The sequence below is a fragment of the Oryzias melastigma genome, linkage group LG2 (genome assembly GCF_002922805.2).
Source record: "Oryzias melastigma strain HK-1 linkage group LG2, ASM292280v2, whole genome shotgun sequence".
Classification (NCBI taxonomy): domain Eukaryota; kingdom Metazoa; phylum Chordata; class Actinopteri; order Beloniformes; family Adrianichthyidae; genus Oryzias; species Oryzias melastigma.
The window spans coordinates 5,876,547-5,893,051 of record NC_050513.1 but is presented as its reverse complement, the minus strand read 5'-3'; positions in this window follow the sequence as shown (position 1 = coordinate 5,893,051).

Genomic DNA, 16,505 nt, shown 5'->3' with positions numbered 1-16,505 from the left:
CTCCTGAGTGAGCGCGCCCAGCTCGCGGGTCCCTGCCTTTTTGTAATACCTTTTAATATCAGAGTTTGCACTCCTGGGTAATCAATCTGTAATTCATCATTATTTACCCGGCGCACAAAAAGCCCCACAGGGCTCCTCCAGCCCATGGTTGAGAATGTTCGCGCACACCCCCCGCTCCCGCGGGAGCGGGCAGCTCCGTGTGTCTGTGCACTCGCATCCAGAATCCCCTCCCCCGCGGGACTGTTCGCCCATTTTGGAGGTCTGAATGGATCATTGTGGTGAGGTTATTACAAAAGGAGAAGGAAGGAGGGCTAACATGACAACACCAGCTTTCTCACACCTGCTGACAGGACTGATAAGAGAGCAACCAAAGGTCTGTCTGAACACAACAGGGGGAGCCGATGACTTCATCAAATCTACTATGTTCATTTTATTTTCTCCTTTTTTTCCCATCAACAGTGGTGCAGCATTCCCACTGGATTTCACCTAATTGCGTTAAAAGATGCAATCAATGTTCCTTTTATGAGCCAAAAGGATTGTCCAGTCATCAAAAATCGAATTCAGAGCTGGAAATCTAATGAGCCAAACAGTCTATTCATTTTCTCCCTTCTTTTTTTTCTTCTTTTTTTAAAAAATCTCTGAACTCCACAAAGCAGCATTTTACCCAGTGCAACAAGCTAGCTTAGGTGAAGGACATCTAATACGCTGCTTTTTTTTTTGTTCAATTTTGGTGACAAAACCCATCCCAAAAATATGTATACTTCAAGTATATGTTTCAAAGTATACTCTTTAAGTTATAAAAAGTATATTTAGAAATATACTTATAAGTATACCTATATATACAGTTATATTTCAAATTACGCTATACCTTTAGTTTATTGGCAATAACCTTTAAGTTTACTCTGTTTATGAAATTACACTTTGAAGTATATCTAACGTAGCTTTTAAGATTTGCTTTAAGATCACAAGTAATAAACTACTGCTAATTAGTGTACTAAAATACGTTTTTCATATACTTGAAATATCCAAATAATACATCTACTCTACTTTTTAATTCAGTGTAAAAAAATCTCTAATGACAGCGACAAATATAGGCTAAAAGTATTTAGACTTGTAGCATAATCCAAGTATACTTAACATGAACTTATGTACTTGTAATGTTTGTCTGTCATAAGTACCTAAAAAGTAATCAAAAAGTATATCATCTCAATTTTAGTTTTAAAAAGTATATTTAAAATAAGCTTTATTAGACTTATTTTTGGTAAGCGAAGTGACCCAAAATGAGAAAAAGATACAGTAGCTGCGTTCACACGGACACAAGTAGTTGGATTAAAAGCTTAGTCAGAATAAAAATTGCTCTTGTAAACTCACCACCCAATCAGACGCAGTCAGATCAAAATTTCCTTCCTTCCTTCCTTTGAGATTGGGTGGGTTATACTGATTGTTAATCTGATTATGGTGCTGCACTGGATTTCACATCATGCATAGACGTGTGCTCCAGAGTTCAGCACTTGCCGCATATATTTAGACATTTACATGCAAATAGTCACTTTAAAAATAAATAAAAATCAAAGTACAGTCAGAAGATCTTTACGCTACATACTAACTGTAGCCATGTTTGTTTACTACAGAATTCCGCTAATTCTTTTTCTTCATCCGTTTTTGCTATTTTAGATAGTTCTGCGCATGTCAAAATGACGTATAGAATGTATGACGGGCACAGATACTTCTTTAGAGCCCATGTACGCACTCCAATTCTAATCCAATCTTCGATTAAATTAAAGACATTTTGCACTTGTACACGTAGCTACAGTCTTTAGGTTCTGATATCAATTAGTTAAAAAGTTGATGATTTTTTTTAACTAATTTAAGTTTAAAGCTTCTTATTATATAATAAAAAGGGAAAGGACTGGTTCAGGATTTCCTTTTGTCCTGCCTGGTTAAAAAAAAAAGTAAAAAGTTGCTTCTGGTGCTGCTGTTTTCTTTGAATATCCCTTCAACTGCAAAGCAGCTTTGCTCTATAACACTGTGTTTAAAGATCCACTTAAATGATAATTGTCTTTTGTGCGTTTTTAACATGTTCTTGTAGCATTTTTCTCATAGTAGAGGACCTACATATATATATATATATATATTAAATCATTTACAAAAAAATGCGTCTGAGTATTTTTTAATTCAAAACATGTTGGATCTGATGAAAACCAGATGCCTGAAAATGCTCAGACTTATGACAAAATGGGCGTGCCAAAATTTCCCCTTTCCGCTCCAATTCTGAAGCATCCATTTGGAGACAAAGAGCTAGTAAAGTCTTCATTTGTAAAGAGCAGATGGGATATTAGCGTAGCTAACTTCTGCGCCAACAGTCCCGCCAACAACCTAGAATTGCACTTCTAATGACCTGCAGACAAATATGTCTTAAACTACTAAACAGGCTTTTTAATTTTAGCTAAAAACTGCTAAGTCATTATGAAAAGACCACCGGGAACTACTATAAAAAAATGATAGAGTAGGAGTGGGACTTCAATGAAAGTTTTCTTTTGGACAGTCCTTAATATAAACTTGTAATGCAGATGTCCTTTATCAAATATCCCATCTTTTCCATTAGTTTCAAAGTACAGGGTTACATCTGAGTGAAAAAAAAACATGGATCAATGAAGATTTCCCAATAAGATCAACTTCCAGAGTTAAAAACAAACACAACTCTATTCCAGTAGCCTTTATTTGATATACAATATCATAATTATTGCGTCATGTTTGCATAATTTAAAGCCCGGCAATTAGTGAGGGGTGTGTGAGTCATTCTTGCTGTTCGTTCCCATTGAACGGAACAAAGTGTTATGAACTGAGTTCTTGTTATTCCCTCGGTTTCCACTTGAAGTTAAAACCAATAAAGCAGGCTGTACTGGAAGTAAATGATGTCTTTGGAGGATGGATACAGCAAATATAGGCTTCTGAAGACACCCGAGATCAAAAAGTGTCTGAGAAAGTTTGAGCACACCCCTACAGCGTCTAAATTAAGCAGCCACGTTGGCGTTGTTGGTATATTTTTTAATGTTTAATAAAACACATTAACGAATTGTGTCGTTGAAGGTTTTTATTCCCTGCTTGGACTGTAATTTTAGTGTTTGACTCTGAAAGGGTTTTCTATGATATGCTGCGACAGAGCAGTGAGGCAAGCTTTCTACTTAAGGAATAAGTCGATGATACTGGGGGTCAATGAGCCATTTATTTATTGACCACGGCCACTCCTAATTTGAGACCGAAAGTGGCCGAAGTGGAGGAGTTGTCGCCGATAAGCAGCATATCACTTCTGCTGCCCAGCAGCCATGCCAGCATAACTGACAGGAAGAGGCCAACTGCACAGTCTGCCGCTGTCCGCTGTGATTATTGATTCCCCCGGGGTCCCTGCCTCTGTTTCACAGCTTCCCCTGAACAGCCTTTTCACACTCCTTTCCCAGAACGGGAGCCTTTGTGAGTGCCACTGCCTGCTCCAAGTGCACTCCGGTCAATTCGGCTGCTTCCTCTGCTTGTTAGGACGTTTCCTTGCACGACTGGGATTGTACAAAATAATTGTGGCTCTGAAGAGTCACCTTTGTGGGGTTTGTATCTCCAAAGTTGCGTTGTTAGGGGCAAATATTTGATAGGCAGGTTGGAATATCAATTGTTGAAGGCTATTTTAAAAGTCCCCAATAAAGTATTAGAAATACACAAGATCCTATATCACAAGTTACTGTTTTAATATGCCACCAAAGGAAGTTTACTTTCTTTCCCCTCAATGTTAGAACACAGCTGAACTGTATGTTTTGCCACTTGACAAATATTCTTATTATGAGCAAAAGTGCTTCTGCAAACGGAGAAGTGCACTGGCTGTGTAAACTAATAGATGAAGAAGAGTAGAGAAATGGGTTTTTCTATGACAGCAATAAAAATGGAGAATTGGATGCGGCGCGGACCCCCTCCATCTCTCAGCATCATCCATCAGCCTTGAGATGAAGACTTTCAGGAGATGCATTGTTGTCTGCCAGCTGTTACCAACAAGCCTGCAGTCTGTCTTTAGAAAATCTTTTTCGTCTCAGGAAGGGAACGTCATGCTCTCTTGATATATTAAATGGAAGTGTGTGCCATACTGTACCCAACAGAGTTCATTGTTTATTGTCTGGTTCCCCACATAAGAAGAGTATCCTCGTCTTTCAATGGACTTGCGTCAGGTATTGGAATCTCTTTTTTTTCTGTCTGATTGTTTTGTAAATGTAACTGTTTTAACAAAATGACAAAGATTCATATGAACATCGTGTTAGTTAATCTCTATGCTTTCACACTACTACTGTATGGAAGCGTTTGTGACTCATAGTTAAAAAATACAATTTAATTTCGGAAATGCTTTTTCATTTTCACAATGTAACTGCATTACTTGTCTTTACTAAAATGAAATATTGAGAGAAGCCAGTTGAGGTGGCCCGGGCATCTGGTCTGGATGTCTCTGGAGGTGTTCCGGGCATGTCCCACTGGGCAGAAGACCGAGAACACACTGGTGAGACTATGTCTCTCAGCTGGCTTGGGAACGTTACAAGGTTCTCCCAGAAGAGCTGGAGGAAGTGGCCGGGGAGAGGGAAGTCTGGGCATCTTTGTTTGGACTGCAGACCCCACAACCCGGTCCCAGATCAATGGATAGATGGTGTCCCATTTTAATTTATGGAAGTACAACGGTTTGAAAATCAATCGTTTTTTGCCTGGCCACAATTGTATGACACTAAGTCACAAAGTAAGAAAAAAGCTGAGTAAGAAAAACTCTGGAACAAGATTTATAAGATTTGCCCCTCTTCAACATTTCACACCAAGCCTCTTCCAGCTATACTATTCTGTAGCATCAGACCAGTATGAACTCCAAATGTTTAAAGGCTTTGAATGTGCGAAACATACACGGCATGTATGGTTATGGATCGTTAGTTTGGTGGCAATCTGATTTAATTTACAAATCAAGGTCATTGATTCACAGATCGAACCTAAATTCCTACTTTTTAATGTTATATGTTTATACAGTTTATTTATGTATGTCTTTTTACTAGATGTTTGAAATTGAAATATTAAATCACCATCATTTATGCCATTATTTAGAACAGGGAGTCAGAATCAATAAATCTGATTAAACACAAAGATTTCGACAAAGATTTGATTTTTGTCACTTTAAACAAGTTTTTTTCCCCAAACTTTCTGGTTAACTTTAACAGTAAACAAAGGCTAAACAGAACTGCTGTTTTGGATCATTTAACAAAAACCCTTAAAATGTTCTCCACAGTTTTTCCATCCTCAAAGTTCTAAAGCATTACATTTTGGTGCAAAGCTGTTGTGAAAAGCCACTTTCCTCCACTTCAGAATCCGCTAGAATTACGTTAATTTCATCAACCGTTGAAGAGTTACCGAAATCAAAATAATGTTGAAGCAAATTAGGTTTCTCAGAAGTTATGTCAGTAAATAGAACATCAGTCTCATATATTTCAACAACAAAGAAAAAACTCTAGTTTTACTTTGAAAACAGGAAGTTTCACCGACACTTTATTTTGAAGATTTGTTTATTTCTGGTGACAGTAGTGTAGTGAGTAGTTTATAAACTTAAAATACTGCATTATTCTGCATTTCAGAGCAAAAAATACATTGTTCCTGAATTATATTTTTACTCTCTACTATATTTAAAAATATCGCGAATTGGCGATCTTGGACATTGCGAATATTCGTACTCAAAATTTTGGAAATACTCGAACGTACTTGAATGTAGCAACAAACTTTTTACCTATAATTATTAGTAAAGCCTACATAACTTGACAAACTTTTGGTTTTTTGAATGTCCCTTCCTGTAAAACGTTCCCTGCAAGCTGCTTTGTGACCCACCTCAGTCCGGGCTGCTGTGCAAACTGTTTCTGACTTCATCAGTGTCGTGTTTGTCATTGACGCTTCTGTTCTTTACTCCTGGGGTCTTTGCTGCTGGTCCTCTCGCCTCCGGCATGAACGATTCATGTAGAAGGGCAGGGAGGTCCCAGAACAGAACGACACCATCAAACAAGAACAAAACAGGTTCTGAGTGAAGCTGGGAAACTTTAAAGGGTCACATATGAAACACAACCGCAAAAACACTTTAGGTATGACTTGGCGACAACCAAGTCTTTGTAATTGCAACATGACATGTAATGCTTTCGTCTCTAGGAGGGAACCATGATTGATCCATATGGCGGTGACTGAAAATCTGGATGAAAGCTTTCTACTTAAAAATAAAACGTGCACCCTTGTGGGTTCACAAGCAGGCAGAAAATGAAATCATAAAGGTGCCAAGATTGCTTTTTTTCTTCTTCTTCTTTTTCTTCTCTTAGAGTGCAGCCAATAGCTTGATGTGTTGGAGCAGAACATCGAGGGTTTTGAAAACTAAATTTAGCCAGGTTTGAATCTGACACAGCGCGCATGTGCACAGCCATTAAGCGTTCGACAAACATCATCTGGGAGAAATGATGAGTCTTTAGTGAGACGCATTTGTTTCTTTCACATTACTGGAGAGAGCGGCGTGGGGGTGGGGCAATGCAGGGGGAGGGCGAGTGGCGGCGGAGGGGGGAAGCAGCTATTGATATGCTCCATGCAGCGCCAACACCTGACTAATTTCTTACAGCCATTCAAATGACTGCCTCCTTTGGCTCATCTGTGCTTCCTGCCAGTCCCCCACTGAGAGTGCTCACAGAGGAACAGGTCAATGCAAATGAGATACAGACCTTTAAAAGGGACGTTTGGCTCTAAATTGAGTCTATTTACAAGTCGAGTTTGTTCTGTCGTGACGATGCTTCAATGGAGGGAAACACCATCGCCTCCACCAGCATCCTCTATGTTTTAAGAAAAGACTGTTGCATTGATCATTTCAACATTTGCAGGTTTTTGAAGTGAAACATGAGTGAAGGCCAATAAAAGCCAGTTCCAAATAATTCACCCCAATGTTGATTTGCAAATTGAAACCCCAGCAAGTTTAATTCAAAGGTTATATTCTATTCAAGCTTCTTCTTGACCTTTTGGCTTCTCCCTTATAGGGGTCACCAAAGCAAATCATCCGCTTCCATTTATTGCTATTCCTCCTCCATGACTACAACCATGAACCTCCTCTTTGGTCTTCCTCTGAATGTCTTTCCTGGCAGCTCCAATGACGGCATCCTTTTATCGACATCCAAATTGTCTCTATGTCCTGTGGCACACCATACTTGAGTAAAGTCAGGTCCATTGTGGTTGGTCCAAGTCCAATTCAGTCAGGAAAGATATTAGGAATTATGTTACAGAATAACATCTTTGGCCGTTAACCTCTGTTTATCACAACCAAAGTTTGGTCTTAGAAATAAAATTTTGCATTTGAAATATCTCTCTTGTGTTGGGGTAAAAAGTAATGACACTCTTCAGTGGCTAGCAGCCTGTTAGCATCACAAGACAAGCTACGTTGTTGGCTTTGCACATTCAAAAGGCCATTTTCAATAAAAAGTCTATGTGAATGTTTGTTGCTGGCTCAATGTGTTGAAAACTCTCACTTCCACTTATTGCTAACCCAAGTCTTTATGACCATTTTTGGGCTCTGCATGCTATCTCGTGGCTATAGAACACGTGTTGATAGTTAAAAAAGATCAAACGTTGACAAATTAAGGCCAAAAGGGCACCACAAGGTTTATAAGAGGGCAGAAAATGTGGGCCCAAATTGGGTTTTTTTCCGTGGTGGCCCCACTGGTGTTTGCCATCATTGGTTAAAGTAGGCACTCAGTGGGTTGGCTTGCTACGCTAGCCAGCCAGCCGGTGGACAACAAAGCAAGCTATCAAACTTCTAATTAGAGAGTCTCCGCAGTGGAGAGCTAGCGGACAATGCTGTGGGAAGTTAGCAGGCTTTGCAGTCGAGAAATAAAGCTAGCGGGCTCTGCTGTAGAGGGCTAGTGACCTTCCCAGTCGAGAGCTAGAGAGCTCTGCTATAGAGAGCTAGTTCACCGCTATCTACCGGGTGGCTGGGTAGTGTAGCGAGCTGACTCACTTAGTCCCCACTCACGCCAATGCAGACAAACCTTATTGGGCCCTCATTTTCTCCCACTATTAAACCACATGGGGCCCACTTGGCCTTCCAGCTGGGTATAGTGACTCGGATTTGGTAGTGTATGTACATACTGTATGTATATGGATTATCGCGTGGAACAAGCATAGCTACACAAGTTTTTAATACCCTTTTTGCACTTCATGTACAACACACACTGCCATTTTACACTTATTGACAACTAAACCAGGTCGAACTTTGACCAATCAGGGACTCAGATTTAGTGGTGACCTATAGAGTGGGCAGTGAAACTTGCAATACTAGTGTAGCTAGTTTATATATAAACCAAGGTCATAGTCCTGACATGATGGTAAGCCATATGAACTGAACCATTTATGTTTCAACCTCAAATTGGGAGATTCTGACCACTTTGACATTACGAACCAACTGTAGGTGATGGACATGCTCTAGTAAACTCTAAAAAAAGAAGCCTTCCATGCTTGTCCAGTGTGAACACCATAAGCTAAATACACGCTCAAGAACCCACATCAAATGCCAAATGTGTACATAGCTTCAATATTGGTTCAGTGGGGTTTAAACCTTCCCTCCATGCTGCAGTTACTAGAAAATATCAGACACGATTCCAATGAAAAGGCAGTTAAATAATGGATAGTGATGTAGGAAAGGAAAACGAACAGCCCTAAAGAATGGACAGTATCATGGGTAAATATAATCACAAAAACCAACCATGTCAAACATAACTTTAGTGTTTTGTAAAGAGAGACTCTGAAATCATTCGAGCACCAAAATCCTGCTAAGTCACTGTGCTCAGGCAGGGAAACTGTGGTCAAGTCAACGTTGTCAGAATCAGAAAAAAACAAATGTTTTTTGGTTGAGTAAATGATTCAGACAAGAATCAATTTTTTAAACAGATGTATAAATCAGAAATTCTCAGATTTGCTCAAATGAGCTATAATTATTGTTAATTCCAAAGTTCATGACAGTAAAGCTGAAAAAAGACAAACATTATAGTGATTCAGAAAGCTATCTCAACTTTTATTTCTTAAATAGACTAAGTCTGAATAAAGAAAAAACTGTTCTGGAAGTGGCAATAGTGGACATCAATAAACATTTCGTGCTGAATCCAAATGTGTGTCCTCGAGTCACTCCCCTTGTGTCTTGCAGGCAGTAGTCCTTGGTACATTGTAAAAATCAAACTGAATTGAAAACTCGTGTTCAGGTAAAACGGGAGCCCATCTGTTTGACAGTAAAAGTGAGAGTGAGACCGGGTAAAGCAACAAAGCAATGGTTTAGAGCAAAACTGAGTAGAAAATGGATGGAAACTTTGATGCTATCCAGTTAAAGGCAAAAAAATGAACTAACAGATGCTTTGTAGGATCATACTATAGCTTTATGTATTGGAAATGTATTGTACTAGATATAATATAATACAATAGAATAGAATAGAATGTATACAGATATAAGGTCTAAATATTAACACCACAAAAGAAACGAAAGACATAGAGAGGACATCATATTGATTTGAAACACAAATAAATCAAAATATAAAACATAAGGGCTTCTAAAGGTGTCTATATACCAGTATCTCCAATTTGGGGACTGGTAACGAAGAGTGCTGGGCCTGATTTTTATGAAGGGTTTCAATGATGATAGGACATTGTATAAAACCATAAATAACATTTCCAAAAAAAGCTTGGAAAGCACTAACTTTTACCAACAGCAACAGCCATCTCACTTGCACTGCTAGTCCACAAAGGCAATTGAAGAATTCCAACAGATATAGTTTTTTTTTTCCATTCATTTTTCTCCTCCATGCCCTCAATGATTCCATTATTATGGCCTTCAGCAGTCACTGACTCGAAGGACCATATTATTTTTGCAACTTTTCTTTCTTACTTTGAGTGAAAAGTTTACCCCAGCCACGTACTCAAAAACTTTAAAAACATGTACACATTTAGTACCCATATTGAACGACACCTAAAAAACCAAACAAATACGATCAAAACTAAAACACGTGTGTCAGGGACATGAGGAAGTTTTAAATTTCCTACAAATTCTCCCTCCCAACTTGTCATATATGGATGTATGGTTCGGGCCCCCTCCGTGTCAATTTTTGATGTTTTGGGTGTCCCCAACTCGCAGTTTTTTGACGCACTGCCTCGTCACCAACCTTCAGGACGCAGTACCAGACGCTGAACTGGTGCTAGGCTTGGATATCTGTACCGGGTTAGGGTACCGGTCTGGTCCCAAAGGTTGGGGACCCAGAACCAAGCACCCCTCGGACTGGTACCAGTTTACGACCTGGAGGCTGGGGAACTGTGATTTAATGAGAACAGCCAGCACGTCAAAAAATGACGAGTTGGGGACACCCAAAACGTCAAGATGTGATGCGGAAGCGTCCTGAACTATATGTCCATATATGGTGAGTTGAGAGTGAGGATACTTAGTCAAATTCATTTGGGATCGCCAGGAGGAGGAAGAAGGCTGAAGCTAGTACTCAGGTAAGAGCTCCCTCTGGTGGTCGGAGGAGGACATGACTGGCTGCGTCCTGACATTCTACATCACTTCAGTAGGGCTCACTAGCTCTATACAGCGGGGCTCGCTAGCTCGCTACAGCGGAGCTCTCAAACTTGATTAAGCCAGGCTCGCTACCTTGGTACAGCCCAGCTCGCTGGCTCTGTACAGCTCAGCTCGCTAGCTCAATACAGCAGAGCTCGCTAGCTAACTACAGCAGAGCTCGCTACAGTAAAGCTCACTAGCTTGCTACAGAGAAACTCACTAGCTTGCTACAGTGGAGCTTGCTAGCTCGATACAGCAGGGCTCGATAGCTCTCTACAGCCAAGCTCACCAGCTCGATACAGCCGAGCTCAATATGTCATACAGCCCAGCTCACTAGCTCAATACAACCTAGCTCGCTACAGCGAAGGTCGCTAACTCGCTACAGCAGAGCTTGCTAGCTCGATACAGCCAGGCTTGCTAGCTTGGTACAGCCTAGCTCACTGGCTCCATACAGCTCAGCTCACTAGCTCAGTAGAGCCGACCTCGCTAGCTTGCTACCGCGGAGCATGCTAGCTCAATACAGCCAATATCCCTTGCTCAATACAACTGAGCTCACTTGCTCAATACACCCGAGCTCGCTAGCTCAGTACAGGCGAACTCGTTAGCTCGCTACAATGGAGCTCAATACAGCGGGGCTCGCTAGCTCGATACAGTGGAGTTTGCTAGCTTAATACAGCGGAGCAAACTAGCTTCATACAGCGGAACTCACTATCATGCTACCCTATCCACCGGGTGGCTGGCTAGAGTAGTAAGCCAACCCACTGAGTGCCCACTTACGCCAATGTGGGCAAACACAGATGGGGCCACCATGGAAACTGGACAAATGCAATAGGGATCACATTTCCTGCTCATTTTTAAACCATATGGGGCCCACTTGGCCGTGCTGGCTGGTATATAACCCTTTTGTCTACTCAAACTAACCCGGGATGCTCCTTTGGACACTAAAAGACATTTAGCTTCATCTTGATCTGTTAAAAAATTCAAAATTGACATCAGATTTTTTTGACGCTAAACGCTAAAATATGTCAGTTTGCTACTATTTCCATGGTGATGTTGTTTGTGAGTATCCCAACAATGGTGGTATCACTATGGAAACGACCTTCTTTGATGTCCCTGAATCTTTTTTGCCATACTAAGCCATATTTCCAGGATGTGATACCCATGTTGATGGGACGCCTTCACAATCTCATGGATTGCTGATCACCACACTCCTCTAGCTTCATTTGCATATTCTATAAGCTTTCCCGTTTTACTGTTTCACCTCTTGTTTCGGCACACTGGTTATCAAAGACTTCAAATGCATCATCTGCACAATGCCTCCTTCAGCATTGCTACATTTCTTTAATTTTAATTTGATTTTCTGCCTCACTACACAGTTTAGTTCTCCCAGTTGGGGATCAGTAAAGTACATCTATCAATATCTACCTGAGGCTATATTTTTTTCCCCCTGTTTGGGATTCAGGCCAGATGCCTTTTTTTTTTTTAATTTGTCGAGATGGCTGAAACATTTCAAAGCGAGTGCTCCTGCCGTTTTGCGAGGCTGTGTTTTGTTTTGTAGTTTTGAGTACACATCTATGTGCAAATCTCACTTTCAATGACCATCCAAGGTCTCTAGTGGGGCATACTGAAAACCCTAGATACCTATTATTCTGTGTGAGAAAACATTGTCTTCTATGTATTTTTTTAACCTAACCTGCTATCCTCTACTGGGAAAGTTCATAAAATATGACTTTAATTGAGCTAGAATTGTGTTATTATGTTTTGCTGGTCATTATTTGGTAATAGATCTCACAACAGACTATACTTCTTGCTCGCTCAAGCTACTCTAAAGGGGTTCCCCTCGTGTTGTATTAAAGGAATTGGAGAGTCCCAGATAATGATGAAAGGGGGACGATTTTCATAGAACCCTGTGAGAAACTACAAAAGGACGTGGGTGTAATGAAAAGCACTCCATCTGGCTGTGCTAGCTGCTGTGGAGGACTGTGTGGATTGGTCATATCCAGCTTTGGACTTTCAGGAATTAGATTCAAGAATAAACAGCTTTCGATTTTCATACGCCGTCAAGGGTCCATTTTGTTTACCATTCGGAACTAATGGCATCTGCTAGCGTTAGCCACTGAGGTCAACGTGGCATTCGGGTGGCAAATAAATAGTAAAGGCAGTCATTTCTAAAGGACCTCTGAGGCCCAAAATGGCCGATGAAAAGAAAGACCTGTGACTCTGGGGAAATAATATTTGTCAAGGTTTCGATGATTAGATGGTTAGTGGAAAAAGAAGGTTTCACGAGGGACTTCTAAAATGGCTTTTACTAGGGTTCTCCTCATTCTTGCTTGAGTTGTAGGTTTTAATCCTTGAATAGGTGGAGTTCTGAACATAGTATAAAGTTTACTTTTAAAGCTGAAAGGCCATAAAAGCATTCAGTTGACCCCAATTGTGTGATTTAATATGTGAAATTCAGTGTATTTGACCAGAAAGTGATGTCGAATGTGTGAATAATCAAATCTATTCAGTGTTTGAAGAGAAGTCATTATCATGGTAATGTCTTTTCAGTAGGCTGTCAATGCATTTTGATTTTTTCTCAAATTTAAAACTATTTATTGGAAACGTTATTTCCTTTTTATGCGTTCTCTGTTTTGCAGTTAATCATATATTTTTTTTAAATTAGTCCAGCTCTTTCTTCCTGACCTGCTTTTGTTCCAACCTTATTTGAAACATATTTATATAATCTTTTATTAGCTTTAGCTTCTTTGTTGACACTCTTTACATAACTTTTCAACCGTTCACGCTATTCACATAATTCCAGTGAAATCTGAAGCATAAAAAAGAGGCTTTGTGCCACTTAACATTACAAATGTAATGAGTTGCAAAGCTGATATGAAAACCTGCTTTTCTCTGGGTCCGAATAAGCTGAATCACATTGATTGTGTAAATGTTTGAAGAGTTACGTTATATAGCGACATCTCTAGTGTCCAAGAGTACAGTTTACTTATTTTACTTATTAGTACTCAGCAAATGGTTATTTAAGTGGTTATTTTTGTAACGCTTGTGGAATTTAGGAAGATTTTAGGTAAAAACTGTTATAAATTTTTATTGAATTTTCAACATAAAGGCCACAATTGCAAATATTATGGCATAAGTGAAACTTTTTATTAATTTTCCTGGCAAATTTACACAAAGTACTGAAGAATCAATGTTTGATATTCTGTATGTGCAATATTTGTCAATAAAGTTTTTAAAAAGGCAGTCATTTTGATTTTATTTTAATTTTTTTATGAATTTGTTATGCATTTTTCCTCAACATTTTCAGTGATTATATTATTTGTTGGTAGTATATTACCTAAAGTTACCATATTTTTCTGACAATAAGTCACGCTGGAATATAAATCGCCGCAGCCAGAAAATACGTAATGAGGAATAAAAAATAATATATGAGTCACACTTTAGGGGGAACATTTACTTTTCAAAATATGGGAATAAGAAAACACATTATAAAGGTTAATCATGATAACAGAATAGATGACTTGAATATAATCACACTTCATTATGGTGAAGCACACCGATGCTTATTTAGCATAAAAAATGTGCTAACAAGTCGACTAAATTCTTTATATCACTTCAAACCACCGAAGCCATTGAATTCATGACACTCTGAGTTACTTTGGAACAATTCGGTCAATCCCAGTAATGCTTCTTCTTCTGTGTTGCTGTCTGTGCCAAAAAGTGGTAAACACACACCTACAGTGCCCTCTAGTGGTTATTGCCACTTTTTTTCTGTAAAATCTAAGATAAGTAAAAAAGTATTAGGCCGGATCGAAATTCTTCCCATCCCCCTCCAATCGTAGGGGTATTTGAAGTGGTAGAGTCGTCCGCATTAGAGCTAACTCTTATAAGGGCTAACTGCGGGCTATAAAGGATGTTCTACGTCGTACTGTATTGCGTAGGTAAAGCGTTTTTCTTCAGGTGGGTGTGTTCTGAAGCGCAGAAGTTTACATTTAAAGGTAAGTAATGACTTTTGTTTTAGCATGGCTGTTTTAAAGTTTTAAATCAGATAATATGGATTTCCGAGCGCTAGCAGCTACAAGCTAACGTAGCTAACTGACGACTATCGATGACAACATTGAGTGGGAGTGACGTCAAAATTTAAAAATGTTATTTTTACATGTCTGTCCGTTTAGAGGGCTAAATGTAGGGGAGGAAATTATTAGGATTCGCACTTGGTGAATCCGAAAAATAAGTTAGTTGGATTTGGTACTTTTCTAATCAAAGGCTAGTAAATTTACCTTTTTGACACTAGTTATTACCCCCATGTTAGGATTGTTTTCTAAACCTAGATGAGTCAAAACTTCCACCTTCTGATCCGGAATTTGAGGCAAACCAGAAAGAACCAAATGTTGCAGTTCCACCAAAAACCACTGGGGGCAGGTTGCAGATGGGAGCACATTGTTATTAAAATATTGATTAAACCAAAAATGAGCTTAATTTTTCTTTAACTATATGCTAGTCAGATTTTTTTCAAATCTGACAAACAAAAAACATGAATTTAAATATTCAAATGGATTAAAGTGTAAATAAAACATATAAAAATGAGATTATTTGCTTGTTTTGAAAGGGTTGAAACAATGAAATGTTTTTAAAAAAATAAAATGTAACTTAAAAAGACGCCCACCAACCAAGTCATGAGTCAACGACATTAATACTATTGTTGTCATTTATAACAGGAGCATTTGTTGAAGTTACAAAAGAAACCAGTGAAGTACAGCAGTAAATTCCATTTCAAATGCCATCCAGTTCCCAGAAGCCAGTTTAAAACATGCACTTGTATTTTAACATTTGTATTTTTTTTCTTTCTTTGAAGACAGAGACTCTTCTTTAGTTTGAATTAAAGAAAGCAGCACTGAAGCGTGCAGCGTTGCTGATGGAAATGCTTCTCTGTGAAGCAGAATTCTCTTTGAAATTCCTATTTCTGTTCCGACATCACATAGAATATTCAACACAGTAAAGTATATTTAAATTCTTCTTCCTCTTTTTGAACTATGATTCACTAAGAGCAGTCCAGTGGATTAGAAAAACCATTATTTTCTCAACAGGCTTATCCTTCAGTTAAACAATATTCATTCATACATTAAGCTTTGACAGAAATGCTCGTTTTTATAAATCCTGCCCTCTCTTTTTAGTCAAAATAATTGTCAGAGGTGAGTGAAGTGATTTAACCTTCCACAGTCCTGAAAAACACACGATTTTCACTTTGTTATCTTAAATCTGAGCTGAGAATCCATCATTGGTGGAGTGCAGACACTACAAAGACATTAAAATGACCAACTCCGATTTCTGTCCAACATAAAAAAAAAGTAATTTACTTGATGTTCAATACAAGTGACCTTCTCCCACTTTTCTGAATCTCTCCCTGGAGACATGTACACCATCACAGAGCTGAGGGTTGGTGTAAAAACATCCTTTTGCTCATCTGGGTCACTTCATGCTTGACTGTGTTTGTTTGGGAGCATTTTTTTTTTTTTTTATTCGCAGCACTCCCTGTTGGAATCACTCCATGACCCCTTCAGCGTCTATCCAAAGTGACTTACAGGTTACTTTTAGAGTCAGGGCCATGTGGAGGTCAGTGACTGGGAAGTGACTATGTAGCGACTTGGGATTTGAACCTTTAACCCAGTGCGATGTATCTACCTGAAAAAATATCTTTAATATTCTTTCGACTAGTGCAACTCTTTAGCCGTTTACACAATTGAAGTGGAGTTACGCAATGTGTTCAGTTGATTCATTACTGATCTCATGAACAGTTGAGGAGTTCCATTGGATCAGAAAATGTGCGTTATTTAGGTGACATTAAAGGGTTAAAGATGATTGCTGTTTAAGCGACTTGGGACAACTTCAATTT